The sequence below is a fragment of the Poecilia reticulata genome, linkage group LG18 (genome assembly GCF_000633615.1).
Source record: "Poecilia reticulata strain Guanapo linkage group LG18, Guppy_female_1.0+MT, whole genome shotgun sequence".
Taxonomy (NCBI): Eukaryota; Metazoa; Chordata; class Actinopteri; order Cyprinodontiformes; family Poeciliidae; genus Poecilia; species Poecilia reticulata.
In genome coordinates, this window is record NC_024348.1 from 17,372,262 (window position 1) to 17,387,815 (window position 15,554).

General features: G+C 39.3%; 1 long non-coding RNA gene across 5 annotated transcripts in view; it reads right to left on the minus strand.

The window, feature by feature from the left end:
* LOC103480719 (uncharacterized) overlaps positions 1 to 15,554 on the minus strand; it is a 68,426-nt gene that overhangs the window by 44,517 nt on the left and 8,355 nt on the right. For all 5 annotated transcript variants that reach the window (XR_536154.2, XR_536150.2, XR_536152.2 and 2 more), the window contains exon 4: positions 13,616 to 13,659. This is a non-coding gene — a long non-coding RNA (uncharacterized LOC103480719). The remainder of the gene's footprint in view (positions 1 to 13,615; positions 13,660 to 15,554) is intronic.

Sequence of the window (15,554 nt, forward strand, 5' to 3'; positions counted from 1 at the left end):
CAGTCTCACCTCTTCCATCTCCCCTCCTCCTGATGATGATGATGATGATGATGGACAATGGCCCTGAAGTAAAGATGATGAGCGGACGGCTCAGAGGAAGGAAGGAAAGCTTCAGGTCTGATGTCTCCTCGCACACATCCACCCACCCACCAGTCAGTTGTTGCGTTTGCAGAACTTTTTTCAATCCATCTGAATACTGTGATGTATAGATGCCTTAATGTTTAATTGCATGACACTCTAGACTCTTGGCAGTAATTCCTACTTATTGTTCAACGTCAGAGGAAGGTGAAAACCATTTTGAACGCCCCGCAACACACACACACACCCACCCACGCACACACACACACACGCATACGCGCGCAGTCAACCGAGGGGGGGTCTGCAGATACATCCCTGCCTGGTGGATGGCTCAGAGACTCTGAACGAACGAACGATTCACTGTGTACACCGTAGGAACAAAAAAAACAAAACAAAAAAAAAAAATTTGTGAATTCAGAGTGTTTTTTTCTTTTTTTTCTTCTTCCGTTTGATTTCAGTTTACTGTGATACGACTCTTTGTTTTTAAGGAAAAAAAAAATGTGTTGACTTTGTTTCTTTACTGCTACTTACTTCAAGAACTAATGTAAACACTTACGGGGAGAGTTGAGAACTCTCGATGCAGTTTTTGAAAAAAACACTAAACGCTAACAGCTTGACATTGGAGCCCTCCTAAAAAAAACAACAAAAAAAAAAACGACTCGCAAGTCCTTTTCAAAAGGACCGTAATAATAAAAGAGGAAGAAAAAATTTGCGACAGAGGCAAGTGCAATTGAATTTTTTTTTGAAGGGAAGCTATCAGTCTGACTGCCCTAAGACTCTAAAGGAAGGGGGATAGTTATTAAATGTTTAAGAATATGATTTCAGTCACATATCCATCTCTTCGCATGAGTAAAAAAGTGTGAAAGGCAGTTTGAAGACGAGCATAAAGCTACCTGTGCAACAGAAAAAAAAAAAAAAACAGCACTTAATCTGATCTGAGCACTTCCCATCACGATGGGCAATTTCTTTTTTCTTAATCTAAAATAAGTCGAGAAATTACACACACAAAGTGTGCGTGAAAGAGACATTTTGTTTCAATTAAAAAGCATTTGGCCGTCAGCTTATAAAGCTTATGTGTGCAGTTATTATCCATGCAAATGTACTGTAATCTTCATGGGTAAAGCTACAGCTTGTGCAAGGCGAACTCTAAAGTGGGAAAGGGTGAAAACTGAAATTATGAATCCAGGTGGTGGCATATCCCCGAAATCAAGATCTCTGCATGGCAATCCCGCAGCTGTTGCCCCTCCAGTCCAGACAACACACACACACACATACACACATATATATATATAAATATATACACACACACACACGAGAAAAAACAAATCTCTCCGATACTCCTAATTTTGCACGACGACATATAGTCCACATTACGTGCCTTGCCTTTGAATATAGAGACATCACTACAGTTGTTTTTGCTGCATTTATCATTATAGAGAGAGAAAAAAAATTAACATTTTTATGATAAGAATTGTTTTGTACTTTGAATGAAATTGTTGATTTTTAACTTCATGTACTACTCTATCTCACAGTTACATTGCATATCAAGGCTGTGTATAGTTGCTGTTTTAAAGTTTGTAATCTACCAGCATTTGTTTTTTTTGTTTGTTTTTTTTTCAGTATTTTGGTGGTTTTTTTCTGATAACCTTTCATCTTTTTGTTTTCTCTCTTATCTTCAATGCTCATTTTCTTCATCTTCCCGTTACTATTGTGGAGGGTGGAATTCAGAAATATGAAAATTATGCAATACCAAGTTTTGCCTATGTAGGTAGTGCTTATAGATGTGTCAATTATTAGAGGCTAGTTTGGAGATAGAAAATATGGTAATGCATTTATTTTGTTGATGTTGTTGTCTGTCGCTGTTGTTGTTGATGATGTTGTTGTTGTTGTGGGTGTTTCCCTTTTTTTTCTTTTCTTTTTTTTTTATTGACCAAAGTGGGGACTGCTTTCTATGCAGTGTAAGGCAAGGTCTGATTTTTATTTCTTTTTTTTCTTGTTTTCTCCAGCATCTACCGAATGACAGTCAGTCATGTTTCAGTGTAATATATTTTTTTGGAAAAGGGTGAAGTTTTTTTTTAGAAGTATGTATAAAAACATTAAAATGCACCCTATGTAGGTCTTACTATGGCTGCAAAGTCACTAATTGGTCTGTTGTGACTAGGCATGGGTCGGTCACCCGTATCAAGCTACTTCAGGTTTTTAAAGATTTTCACTCACCGCTTTTGAAAGTTTAAAACGTCTTTAGTAAGAAATAAAATCAGTTTTTCCTCCATCTGTAAGAAGCCGCACTGTCGCTATCCCTTCACAGCTGGTCAGCTAGAAAATAAACACTGAAATACCTGAACTGCACCTACAAAAAATACAAATTAGGCTGTTTGAAAATATTTCCAGTTGTCCGAAAACTCATGAAATGGTAACTGAACGACTACCACCTGTCACTGATATTAAACTGACTTGAATTTTTTAAATATTAATTAGTAGCTGGCTGAATAAAGAATGCTACATTTATGGAGGGAGAAAAATTCAATTCAGCTGTTAAACAATTATAAAACACGAGACAGTAAAACAAAGAGTTCCCCAATTACCTTTAAAGTAAGTCAATTATGAAACTACAATTGAAAAGCTATACGCTGATGGTCTGTCTAATTTACTAGCCAGCGTTAGCTAGCTGTACTCCTAGCCTAATTTACTAGCTAATGTTAGCTAGCTGTATTTGTAACCTAATTTACTAACTGATGTTAGCTAGCTGTACTCCTAGCCTAATTTACTAGCTAATGTTAGCTAGCTGTACTCCTAACCTAATTTACTAACTGATGTTAGCTAGCTGTACTCCTAGCCTAATTTACTAACTGATGTTAGCTAGCTGTAATCCTAGCCTAAATTATTAGCTAATGTTAGCTAGCTGTACGTCTCCTAGCCTAATTTACTAACTGATGTTAGCCAGCTGTACTCCTTGCCTTAGGTGTAACATTTGCGGCAATACAGTTGTGTACTTGTAAACTAACGCAGGATTTTTCTCAATTTTTGCTTAAGTCCACATATCAAAATCAAAATAAATAAATAAATTTTATTGACAAGTTTATAGCTCCAATAATCTATATGTTAAATTGTTTTGGCTGCAGCAAGAATAATTGTTTGTTTTGTTTTCTATAAAAGCAGTTTGTTTTAAATGTCCCTGTAAATGCCGTGTTTTCTCTCAAACCCACACCGGCCCATGCCTAACCGTGACTCTTTCTTTCAACTTTCCACCTGGGGTGCTAGCATGTAAACCTTTCGAAAGGAGCTCATATATTTTACAGGAGAGACGGCTTGACTTGAGCGCGACAATCATTGTAGGAGATCATTTTTTTTCCTCGTAGAATCCCGGTCGGTCTCAGATCCCGGAGGGCTTCAGCCAAGCCCTCTTGTTGTCTTTTTTTCCTCGGGAGACGTCAGCCGAATGCAATTCCCGAATAGATGCCTTAACGAACACATCAGCTAAGTGGCCTGTGACCTGCGCAACAATCACACACCAACTAATGCTAGTGAGACCTGTCCAAATCAGTTCCAGACAGGCTCAGGCAAGCCTTTAGAGAGTATTTTATACCTAGTAGATTTGTATAAATGTATATAAACACACATACTCCCCTTGCAGAACCAGTAAAAGTGTGTTAAAGTAATTATTGGACTAGAGAAGAATGTTGTTTTAATGGCCGACTAGAAGCTTAAATAGAATCCACTAGATAAGGAAATATAAATAGCACTTAAATAGAGCACATAGGCAATCATCTTCTCCCCGTGCAGTGTTCAGAAGTCTCAATCTAAACCTCTCAGGCATATTACAGGGCATTATGTATATCAATCGTACCGTCGTTAATGTAGAAATCAGAGTTTTCGCTCAGAGAAAAACCAGCTCTTTTGCACTCTTTCCCTACAATCGTGAAAGAAATATTTCCTTTTCTGAGGGGCGAAATTTTCCCGCGCGCTCTCTGGTGTGAGCGGTAACAAAATGATCCTCAAGTCAAGCTCAAGCTCTTCGTCTTCACCCGGATTTATTATGCAGATGAAAAAAATATATATATTCTTTTTTTTTTAAAAGTCACCCCGTTCTATGTGCACTGTTCTGTCTTTTTTTGTTTTATTTTTTTTTTTTAAAAAGGAAAAGTGCTTTGCAGCCTTGGGCCATCAGAGACCCACTGAAGTGCATTGTCCCCAAGTGTGTCTGTTTGGGTACGTGTGTGTGTGTGCGTGTGTGTGTGAGGGTCACTGTGCTGTCAGTGTTTGGTAAAATTGGGAGACTGTACATAAAGGTAAATATCCTGATCGTGTTGCTGGGGGTTAAACTGCCTCTGCGACTGAAGCGTGCATGCAAGGCGAGAGCGCCTGTGTTGCTTGTGAGCTGGACGTTGTGCGATCGAGTGCCTCTGACGCTACGCGAAATCAGAAGATGAGGGTCTTTTTGTTCAAGTAAATAAAACATTTTTTTTTTGCTTTTCTTTTTAAAATCCTGCCGTAGGACAGGAGTTTGTACACTGTAAACTTTTCTGGGGAGCTCTTCTCTTGAAGATTGTATTTGTAAATCTTCATTTCTGGGGGGGGGGGATTGAGTGGAGGGGTTGGGGGGAAAAGCAAGTCAATTCCATTTTAGGAAAATAAATTAGTTAGCATTTAGTTTATTTTTTTATTTTAGATGCTGGATTTGAGTTAGAACTCTCCAGGTTACCCCGAATAGTGTTTTCATCACGTTTGTACTCCTGTATTTAAAAGAAAAAAATAAAAATAAAATGTGGCGGGTTGGAGAGATGGGAGATCAGTAAGAATAAAGAACAACAACAATGAAGGTTTTTTTATTATTACTATTATTAATGTTATTATTTCTCATTATTCCTAGTGCTTAGATATTACTATTTTGGGGGTGAAAAACTCCATGAATATTTGAATTGTACTTTGATTAGAGTGGCCATAGTACGTGTGATGTGACGTTTCTCAAAATTTGTAATTTCTTTTCTCTTTATTTCTTTCTTTCTGTTTTATTTGATAATTTTGTTTGCTTTTTTTCTCTCAAAATGGGTGTAAATTCTTGTTGAACAAGCGAGAGGTGTGAATGTGTTTGTTGTAGCAGCTGGGAGGTGATGTCACTTAAACCAGTAAAAAGCAAACAACAAAAAAAGAAAATGTATAAAACAAAAAAGGAAAAAAAAATTAAAGGCCACAGATTGCATCTGACATGAAACGAATGACGAGCAGGGTAAAATCTCCAGTGACAAACGTCCTAAAATGAATGAAATATTTAGTTTCCCAATGGAAATGTGTCAATCGGTGCTAGCTGCTGGTCATTTTGCCCCTTTGCTAATTTGTACTTTTGCAGTTTTGGTTGTTCCATACCAGGTTTTGCTGTGCGAAGTCGTGCGCTCTGTCACGGGACACTTTGTTTAGTTTCGTTCTGGCTAACACAGTTTTACACCCACAGCAAATACATCAAAATGCTCTCATGATTTAACCTACCATTTAAAATAAAAACACATTATTGAGATTTTGTGGCACTAGTGGCTTTTATTAATCAGTAGCCCAATTTAATATTTTCAAATTGAAAAATGTTTAATCGTTCCTTGTTTGCGCGTCGATAATCATATCCTGTTTTTTGTTTTTTGTCAGAACAAGTGCACTAAGCCGTTTTCAAGAATATTCATCTCCACAACGGACCAATTGGCAAAACTTAAAAGTATAAAATGGTTTTGTTTACAGGTATTAAATGGTATAAAATAAGTTCATGTTCGAACTTGGTGTACAAAGACGACAACTGACCCAACGTGGCGAATCGTTCCACCTTTTGTACGTATCTCCATTTAACCCCATGTAAGCAAACCCGTTTTGTTCTTCAAACATTGCAAATTCATTGAGTTTTATTTATTTTCATTACAAAAATATCCTGGGTATCATATTATTGAAGAATAAGTAAATCCGATCGATGCCGAGTCGAAACGAAGCGTCCCGTGGTCGTTAAACCAAAACTGCTGAAGCATAAAACGACAAGGGAGCGAAACAGCCAGCACTCTGATACTGACCAGCTTGTTGTTGATCATGGTCAATAATTAATTGTCTTCTCAAGAATGTCCTAAAAGATCAGAATCCACACATCAGTCATTTTGCACTTTTCACATGCTTGATGTACTATATAGAAATCCCCTCCTTTGTATAAATTTAAGGTGCTTCACTTTAGGGTACTTTACTTTTCCAGCTAAGGTATATATATATTTTTTTGTGTGTTTATTTTTCGGTTTGAATGTCAAAAACGTCCTGAAACTTTATTAAAAAAAGAAAAATAATGTAAACAGTGTTCAACCTGTCTGCAGCATCATGTCAGATCATTATTTTAATTTTTGTCTAAAGTATTACTACTCTAATCACGACAGAGGAACAGGGCAACCATATGCAAGGAGGACCTGTGGCACTCATGCAATATGTGCGGTTTTATTTTGGTTTTATTTCGAGCGTTCTGGAAGGGACTGAGAGGCGTGCAGGCGTTAAGGGAAACTTCATTTTCATCCCACCCGAGCAATACACATCCTCCATACTTTTGGCTAGCTGCTAGTCAGTCGACGTCAGGTTATAAAGCAAACATTAAAAACCAGCATTTCTACAGGATGTAACTCTCAGCAAACGGAGATGAGAAGCTAGCAGTGCCTGTCCAAGCTGTCCAAGTGTCTGTTGTACATAACGGTAGAATGTGATAAACACGCCTTGTTGCGTCGCTCAGAGGAGAATGTGGCGAACTCGTCTGGGAAATGTGCTTTTCATTACACGCTTATGGATTTTTGCTTTTGTTTTGTGATGTTTTCATATTATAAATATGTCAACACACGTGTCCACATCAGACTTGTTTAAAATCTAAAATAATTTTCCTTTTTTGGGGGGGCGGCGGGGGTGAGTCGGAGCAAAGAGGGTCAGCGCTACATTATGTGCAGCGAAAGGATGAAGTAATGTATTTTCTTTTCTATGTAGAGCTGATTTGTTGTTTTTTTGTTTGTTTTTTTAATGGGAGGTGGGTAGTGGGGGGTTTTGTGGCACTTTCTCTTCCCTCTGCACACACATTTCACTCTGAGGAACTACGGCGGATTTGTACGTAACGAACAACAACAACACCAACAACAAAAACAGTATGTAAGCAGTCTCCAGTAGTGATCGTAGTTACACTGCAAGTGTGTTCAAGGTCTATGTATGTATCTGAATGTATGTTTTAGAGGAATTTTGGAAACCTGTTTTTTTTTTATTATTATTTTATCTTTTTAATTTACAGTCTAGGAGCCACAGGTGTCCATTGTGAACTGTATAGCGAAGGCCTTGATATCCCTTCTTTTTATTGATTTTTAGTAATGCGAAGCATTTAGGCAATGCCTTCAAGCTGGTTACATTTGATGCAGGGGCTAAAATTGCCACAAGATTAAAAATCAGTGTAAATAGAGGCTCAACTTTTTGTGATTGTTACTGTTATATCCAGCCTATACTGCTAGCAGCTGTTTTTACTGCAGTCAATTACTGGAAGTGGATATATTTCCTATGCAAAACTGTTTAAACAATAAAATGAGCTATGCTACAAAAACGACTTCACAACTGAGACTCTTTCTTGTGTTTGATTGATGAAATAACATTTTATTTCTGCTTCTTTTTTTTTGTTCTTACTGTATGGATTGTGAAGGAATGTAACTAAAGGTGCTCCTCAGGGATCAGTGTGGGGCCCACTTAAGTTATTTATATTAAACTTTTGAGTGATAACAGTGAAACAAAGTAGTGAAAAGTATAAAATATAGAAAAAGAAATCAGACTATGAAATATGTTTTCTCTGTCAAACTGTCTAAATCCATTAATTTATTCATTCATCTGTCAGTGCAGTTGTTTTTCTAATTCACCCATCCATTTCTCCATCAAATTAATCATCCATCCATTTGTCTTTCCTTATATCTTTTTTTTTATGTGGACATTACTACAACAATTATTTGTATTCTGACATTGTTTCGCATTTTTAGTCATTTACTTCTTCAGTTCACATTTGAATTTTAATGGAAACAAAATCATAACCGATGAGACAGATGCGAAAGAAACAAAAATACAAAAACAACTCCATTATTTTTATACATATTTCCATCACTAGTAGTAACAAATGTATATTTTCAAAAACATTTTCCAGGTTTTCTCAAAAAAAAAAAAAAAGCCTGTTTCTGTTTACGTGGGGTTAGTAGGCTTTTCCAAATTATTCGTTTCGGTATTGATCGGGTATTAACGTCAAAGTCCCTGGAGTGAAACATTGGCTTTCTCAACAACTGCAGCTGGAAAACCGTCTTGCTAAAGAGAAAAGACTTGATCATTATAGTTAGAAGTAGGATTGTACAGTACAGCAGTTCCGAACTTGAGGTCAATCTGATTGCACACACTGTTACTCTCCTTTATGTTTATCCCCAGAAACGTGGAGCACTGAATGTTTTCCAAGGCGAAAAAAGGTTTCAAAAGAACCTTACAGCGGATTTGTGGTAGGAAGGAAATAAGGACAGCATGAGATCAGAGGGGGGGAAAAAAGTATCTTAGTACAGTAATTGGATTTCCCTCGATTCTCCGAAGTATCTGTCACAGTAAGGCCTGAACGCAAACATCAGTTTATGTCCAGCAGCGATCCTGTAACTCCCCACACCCATTTTCCATTGTGGCTTTGCTCTCGCTAATCTGCCGTAACGCCCCAAATCCCCCGGAGAAAGGGGGACACGGTGTTTGGACCTCAGATTTAGTCCGTCAAAACACCGGAGTGCCACACCAGGTAACATCCCTATGGGTCAGTGGGTCAAGTTTGAGAAGCTCTGATTGAGTAAGTCCTTCTAATGGGATTGAGGTCATTAGAAGGGGCAAACGTCAGGTTAAAGCGCCAATTAAATCTCATTATGGAGCTGTGTGACGGGCTTTTCTGGACAGTTGACGACAACAACAGGAACCGTCGGCGGTGCCCTGCAGGCCAGGTGGCTCGTCTGCTGCATGGGTGCCCTCCTAACGGTGATTAAGGCGCTGCATGCAGCACGCCAACACCAGAAAGGCCCACCTGGCCTCGGGCGCAAATCAGACTTTATTTGGCTTCCATTAAAAGGGACCAACAATGTGGCATGCGGATATAAAATTACTCAATCTATAATGGTAATCATTATGCCATTTATCAAAATTGGCCAGTTGAATCAACATCTGGCTTCAATAGGAAGCTCTTGTCGGTGAGGGTCTTGGCAGCGTCTTGTACCCTACATATTTTCCATTCTCTTTTATCAAGGCCTGCTGTCAGTGATTTGACGAAGCTAAATAGATGATGATTTGGTCTTATTATGTTTCACAGAGCTCCGGCGAAAGGAGATTTGTTGATTGCCTTTGTGTTTGTCCATTTCTTTCCCTCCTCTTCCGCGTACCGACTCCGGGGGAGAACAACGGCGCCCCACGGCTGCCCGACGCGCGGCAGAGCCGCTCACCGAAGAGGGGGGCGAAAAGCACAGCGAGTCCTCTCACACCGACCTGCGAGCGCAGAGGCTGGACCGCACCGCACCGTTGGACCCGAGCCAACGCCAGCACAAAGAGCTCTGTCACGTCTTGAGGTTGAAACGGAGAAACATAAAATTTGTCTTGCGTGCTGCTAGAATTAAGCCGGGGAATTGATCCATTCCCTCTTTTGGCACAAAATTGTGACTTTAGCGCACTTTAATTAGCAGGAAGCAAACACAGCGGAGTTTGTTCAGATTTATTTTGTTAGTGTTTACTTGTGTAGATCTTAAATTTCTGGTATGATTACACAGCACTGCAACAAACACATTTATGCTGCGATTATGGGAGAAATATACTAATACTTGTTGGCATTGAAGAATAAGTTCATTTACTTTACCAGGAAGCGGCCGAGGCAGAGTTTCTGTTTAGTGATCTCGACCAAATGTTTTCAATAAAGGTTAAAAAAAATGACATGAAGGTATTTTTGTGATTACAAAACAAGACAAAGCATTAAAGGTCTCGGGAGTCGTTTTGGCCACTCCTGCGTATGTTCACCACTGTCCCATGTTTTTTCCACGTACGTACAATGGCTCTCGGTAAAGTTAATCACATTTGGTTTCAGTAGATAGAAACATAATTTGAAAACTTTTTTTTATTTTATTTTATTCCCTGATCATTTTCAGACTAAGAAATTTTCCCCAGCTTTTGGTCACTGCACTTTTATCCTACAAATATGATCGAGTGATTTTTCTCTGGTACTCTTGTCTTGCCTGATACCTTTCTAACCTGTCTGCAAACCCCGGGCTTCAGCTGCAGATTAAGAGATTAGTGAATGTCAGGAAAATCCTGCTAACACAGACAAACTTCTTACAGGTTTAGCTAAAGAAACGTAAATGCTGAAGCTGAAAATAAAGAAAATGCTTCGATACGGTTTTCGTTTAAGGATTTGACCCGTTATACAACACACTTATTGCCTCTTTTTACTTTTTAAATATTTTTTCCTATAGCAAATTTATTGTTTATACTGAGATTGATAGTTTTGAAATGATTTATTATGGTCTCGTCTTTTTATCTTGCAAAAACCTGAGAGATAATACTAGATGTCAAACAGCAGTTACCTTTATCTACATGCTGGTAACTTGAGTAAAACCTTTGAATTTCTCTTGTTTGTTTAGACTTGATGTAATACTGGGGATGTTTAGCTTTATAGCGGAATCACGTTTGACACATCCTGTACTGAATATTTGCAGCTCAATACCTAAATATGCATTAATACCATTTTAGTGGTAGCACAGTATTTTTTGTATTTACTCTCTTGGAAATACTGCCAATATAAAACCAATGCTGCTCCTGGATTGGCTGCTTTGCAAACACCAACCAATAGCGTGTCAAGTAGCGTTGCATTTTCCTTCGAATATATTCCATTTGTTCTACGAACAAATCAGCTAATACTCAAATTTTACTCAAATACTTCAAAGTCAAGTTCCACAGAAAAAGTCCACAAAAACTGAACTGCGAATAAGTTTGGTTTTTTGTGTTAAAATGTGATTGATATAAATACCTACATTGGGTTTTACCATAACGTTGAACAGTTTGTGTCAAATTAATTACCTAAACACGATAACGATAGATTTTTTTTTCCCTCTGGCGTTTCTGATGAGCACCAAAAGTTTTAACTCAAGAGCTTTAACAAAGATCTTATCCTGCATGTGTTCGCAAAAAAAAAAAAAAAGAGAGAGAGCTTGGGGAATGAATGAGGGATGTCCAAAATAAAAAAAAAACAAACAGCTCTGATCCTAAATGCCACTCTTAGCTCCAGTATTCCCACACAAATTAGCATAAATTTCATAGTCTAAGTCATGGGCCGTGGCTGGAGCGTGTTATTAGCCTATCTTTAGGTGGAAGTACAGGCCGATCACGCTGGGGCTAGTTGTTATCTCATTGAAAGCGCCCTGGTATTACACCCCGCCGATTGACAGTGGGTCCTAAGATCGTGGGATTTGCTCACATATTAATTCATGTCTGTTTAGATGCGCAGAAAAGAAACAGGTGTTCGGTGTTTATGTGCGTCAGAGTGGGAAAGGAGTTGTGTGTCGTCGTGTTTTTGCCGTGATGTTTGTTTGAAAGCGCACGCGGGGGATGCTTGTGTGTGTGTGTGTGCGCGCGAGTCAGCGTGTTTGTTTGTGTGTGTATGAATTGACAGAAGGGTGGGGGTGCTTTATTGAAAAGTACTCCTCTCCTCCCCTGTTCAACATGCTGGATTAGCACCAGCAGTTTCCCATGGAGCTGTCCCTCCCAGCCCCCCAAACCCATTTGCATAAGGCGCAGACAGGCGGAGATGTGACAAACAAACCTGGCACACACAGCGCCGGCTGCCTTCTTTACATGAACTCTTTCACTCACTCCCACCGTGACAAGAAAGACGAACAAGACAAGCGACCAGAGGAACCCACCTGTGCAACTTCTGCAGAGTAAAGCGAAAAACAAGAAAAGTTCTAGCGCCCAAGCTGTGCCAGACTGGAGCCGCAGCCAGATTCGGTGTCACGACAGAGTATCTGCTTCCTGCACGGATTCTTTTGTTTTCTTAAATGTTAAAGATAATCAAATTAATTTTAACGTCGGTTTATAAACAGACGCCCAGACATTCTCCTTCAGGATTATCCTGGTTGGTCTACCGCCATGTTTGACCGGAGGCATGATGTTCGTTTTTGTTGAAATGCTGTTGTCAAAGAAGTTCCACTTTTGTCCTCTCAGTTCACAGACTATTTCCCCAAAGGCCTTAGAGATCATTAAGACGTTGAGATTTATTTGTATTTTTTTTGTTTCTTTTTGGTCACTCTAATGCAGAGGTGTCAAACTCAGTTTCATTCTGGGCCAAATCACAATCATGAACGCTCTTAAAGGGCCGGTTCTGCCAGAATGTGTTGCTGAAACCTGTGAACTAGCTGTTAAAATACACATACGTTTTCAACGTTAAGCAATATTGAACATCTTTTCAGTCCCTCCAGGATTTCACAATTGTTATGAAGATTTTTTGCAATAAAAATTGAAGTGTTTGTGGTATTAATTTAGAAATATTTACACTTATGTATGATGGCACATGTGACTTTTTATTATTTGCCGTATTGTTATGGATTATAAACCAAGTAAGGCTCAGGCAGATGTTTAGTAGAAGTAAGAAACATGTCCACCTGTGAGCTGGAGTAAACATTCACTTAAATCCGATATTTTTCACCATTTTTTCCAAAAATCTGTAATAAACTCACAATTATCTATTAGCGCAAAAAAAGTGCAGGGATTTGTTGATTTTGTGTGAATTTTCACAATACAGTGGAAGGACGGATTGGTGTAATTCGGCAGTAAACGGATAAAAACTGCTTTGATGTAATTGATAAAATAATATTTAAGCACACTGTTATGTGACAGCTCTATTTATGTGTCACTTTAGAGTCTAGAGGGCCACATAAAGAGCCTCGACGGGCCAGATTGGCCCCCGGGCCTCGAGTTTGACACGCGCTCTAATGGATGCCCATCCTCTTCCTCATTCTGACCTCAGCTCAAGCAAGTGAGCTTTCCAAGCTGTTGTTGTGTCTTTGGTGACTTCCCAGATGAGTGGCTGATGTGCTCTTTTATTCATTTTCGTAGTTTGACCACTGTTCACCTTGTGTCCATCTTAGGATAATGGCTCCCACTGAAGACCCCAAAGCCTCAGAAAGTGCTTCTCAGACTGACAGACGTCAATACCTTTGTTTCTGATCTTGACTTTCTTCAGATAGGTGCGAGATGTGTTGCTTGTTGAGGTTTTTTTTAGCCTGATTCATGTTGAAACATAGGTTCTGTTTGAATCATTTTTTGATTCTGCACATCATGTAGTGAAAGAATTGAACATGTTGCATTTTTTCTATGTCCACATACACATCACGCAACTTTATAAAGCTAAAATCTTGAGATTTTAATAATGTGTGCCAGTAAAAGACACAGTCATGTTTGTAGACACGGTAAGTGCTTTCTTTCGTCAAGCAACTCAGAAATAATAAAAAAATGTCCAACTCACCATCCGAAGCCTCTCATTGACAGAACAGGTCCATCTCACTTGCGCTTCAAGAAAAAAAAAAGTTAGTCCTCAGCAAGTTTTATCCCAACAATCCAACATAATCATGCAAACTTTCATTTTCTTTCATTCGAAAATGTTTTGGGTGAAATTTAAGAGCTTCTAACAATGTGACATTTTGCTTTTTTTGCTTTTTTTTTTCTTACTCAGGGCCAGATTAGTTTCCTTTACAAAAGAAATGATCATTTAAGAACTGCTTTCTTTATTTGTATTTGTCAGGAAAAAGACTTTAATTTGACGATCTGAAACATCGAGGCGTGACAAAAAGAAGAAGAAAAAATAGAAACAGCCTAAACCAGTAACTGACACTGTATAAATAGCCTATAGCCATCGGAGCAATCATAGTGATTCACAAGTAGAGGAATGCAAAAGGCCAAAGGAGGTGAGACAGGCTTTCATAGCTCTGTCATTTACTCAAAAACTCCCCTCGAATCAAAGTATCCTCCCCCTGGCTTCTCTCTCCTCCACCAAGATGGTAATGTTCACCTTAAAACATCTTTACTGTACCGTGGCTGCATAACGCCGCGCTCTGCGCCGCTGTATGGCCGCCAAGTTCCCATCAAGCGCCTGATTTATGGTGCCTGATGCATTCCTTGGCCCTGCCGAGGAGGCAGTTTAGCTGAAATATGAGAGCAGATGCAGAGAACACACTCAAAGTGAATTTGACTTTGGGCCCCGGCCTGTAAAACTGCAAAGCCGGTGCAGAACCCGAAGGTTTTGTTTGTGCAGAAACACGGCGCAGAAAGTATTTCGGCTATGTGACATGTGTTTGGTGATAGCAAAAAGAGTCTTTTTTTTTTTTTTTACTAGATGTGGAGTTCAGCTTTCGCCCTGTAAAATTACACCAGCATTAAAAAGTACACCTCCTTCCTTTTTCCTGTCATTTACATGCACTAAATTGCATACAGGTGGGTATAGGATAAGAGCCCGACACCTTTTCCGTCAGATTTTCAGCAAATAGCTCTCCTGCTTGTACCGCGAAGGCCTGTAATCAATCATTACAACTTCACAAAGCACTTCGTCTTCATTTGGGCCTTAAAGCAAAATTGCTGATAAACTAAAAGCAGATAAACAGAACCAGGCATTAGTGTGCGAGGGAAAAAGTCGCCTTATGAAGCGGTTTTCTGCGAGCCTGCGCTGCTTTGTCTGCTCCCGAGTTACAACAGCGTGATTACATGCTTTATTAAGTGCTGAAGTGCTCTCTCTGAGTAAAAGCAGATGTCACCACAAGGTCTGTCACTGAGTCTGGATCTGGGTGCCTGTGGTCAGTGTCTCGGCCCGCTTTGCGACTCGCTGCGGTTTCCCTGCAGCCTCAGCGCACAGAATCGTCACCGAGCGAAGTGGGTGAAAAAAGTTCAGACCGGCAAAAGTCGCTGTATGTTTCAATTTCCTGAGACAAACGCGGCGCGACTGTGCAGAATGAGATACGTTTAACGGAGGGAACAGACTGAAGTCCTTTAATGACTGGTGAAAAAACCAGAGAAAACATCACGACGGCTTTTATTGTACCGATCACCACAAGGCTGCTGATCATTATCAACGTCCTTTCGCTGCCACAAACATTCAGACCGCTACAAGCATCATCAACCCACCTTTTGCACAATTGTTCACCATTACCACAAACTTCAGTGAGTTTGAACGAGGCTTTAGAGTCACAAGTCCAGATCTAAACTCATCTGAGAATTTGTGGCAAGATTCACAAACTGATGATGGCAGATTTTCTCCATCCAGTATCACAAACTCTGAGCTATTTTGTAATGAAGGATGGGCAAAAACGTTGATGTTTCTACACCTGTTGAAACGTACAAAAAGGTGATTTGACAAAGCTCTGATTCAGGGAACACAACACATAATTTTCCCCTCATATTCTTCTGCATTTCTT